Source organism: Elephantulus edwardii, unplaced genomic scaffold, assembly GCF_000299155.1.
Source record: "Elephantulus edwardii isolate Elephantulus edwardi_28Jun2011 unplaced genomic scaffold, EleEdw1.0 scaffold00134, whole genome shotgun sequence".
Lineage (NCBI taxonomy): Eukaryota > Metazoa > Chordata > Mammalia > Macroscelidea > Macroscelididae > Elephantulus > Elephantulus edwardii.
Window position 1 is genome coordinate 6,028,036 of NW_006399884.1, and position 1,569 is coordinate 6,029,604.

Below are 1,569 nucleotides of genomic sequence, written 5' to 3' on the forward strand. Positions count from 1 at the left end.
CTCTCCAAGACAGACAAATTTGTTTTCTTGGCAGTCCATGGTATGTTCAAGACTCTTCTCCAGCACCACAACTCAAAGACATCAGTTCTTCTGTAATCCTTAGTCATTGTCCTGCTTTCTGATACATAACTAGTAATTGGGAAGACCATGGCCTGGATTAATTGCAGCTTAGTCTCTAGACTGACATCATTGTTTTTCAGTACTCTGGAGAGGACCCTGACAGCAGATTTTTTTCTCAGGGAAATTAATCTTTTGATTTCCTCCTGACTGCTGGTGTTAAGAGTGTTGATTGTGGAGCCAAGCAAGTGTAATTGTTAACAACCTAAATCTCTTCTCCATCTATCATGGTGCTTCCATTTGGCCCAGTGGTGAGAATCTTTGTTTTCTTAATGTTGAGCTTCAATCCATATTGAAGGCTGCAGTTCTTGACCTTCTGCAGCAAGCGCTTCAGGTCTTCTTCCATTTCCTCAAGTAAGGTTGTATCATCTGCATAATGTAAGTTGTTGATGAGTTCCTCCAATCTTGATGCCTCCTCATAAAGCCCTGCTTCCCAAATGATCTGTTCTGCGTATAGATTGAAAAGGTATGGAGACAGCAAGCATCCTTGATATAATCCTTTCCTGATTTTGAACCATGCAGTGTTTCCTTGCTCTGTTCTGAGGACTACTTCCTGGTCCAAATATAGGTTTCACATGAACACAATCAGGTGTTCTGGGATTCCCATCTTCCTCAAGGTTAGCCAAAATTTGTTGTGATCCACATAGTCAAATGCCTTTGCATAGTCAATGAAACACAGATATTCTTCTGGTACTCTCTGCTTTCAGCCAAGATCCATCTGACATTGGCAATAATGTCTGTAGTGCCACAACCTCTTTTAAACCCAGCTTGTAAATCTATGTATTTATACATCATATCATATCATATCATATCATATCATATCATATCATATCTATCTATCTATCATCTATCTATCTATCTACGCAGAGAGCTCTGGTGGCATAGTCTGTAGGGAGTCATGCTCTGCAGGGGATGCCTCTTTGGCAGTTCAAATGTTTCAGCAGCTCTGAGGAAGAAAGAGAGGCAATCTCCTTTTGTGCAATTTACAGTCTCTCAAAATCCACTAGAAAGCCAGTTCCAACTTGATGGCAATGAGTTGAGGCTTTTTGTCCGTGTCTCACTTGTCTTTCACAGATAGATGAGACATTGGGTTGCACTGGGAAAATCTGCTATCAAGGACCTCTCCAAAATTCTTAAAGGCATCAGACATCACTTTACAAACTAAGGTGCACCCGTTTCAGCCATGGTCTTTTCAATGACTTTCTATGCATCTGAAAGCTGGATAGGGACTAATGATGACAGAAGAATAAATGACTTTTAATTGTGGTGTTGGAGAAGAGAGCTGAATATCCCATGGACTGTCAAAAGAACCAACAAATCTCTTGGAGGGTGCTCCTTTATTTTTTTTTAACTTTTCTATTAGTTTATTTATATACATTGTGTTTCATAAATCTCTTCATTTACATTGTGTTTCATACATCCCTATACATTGTGGTTTTTTGGTTGTTTTTT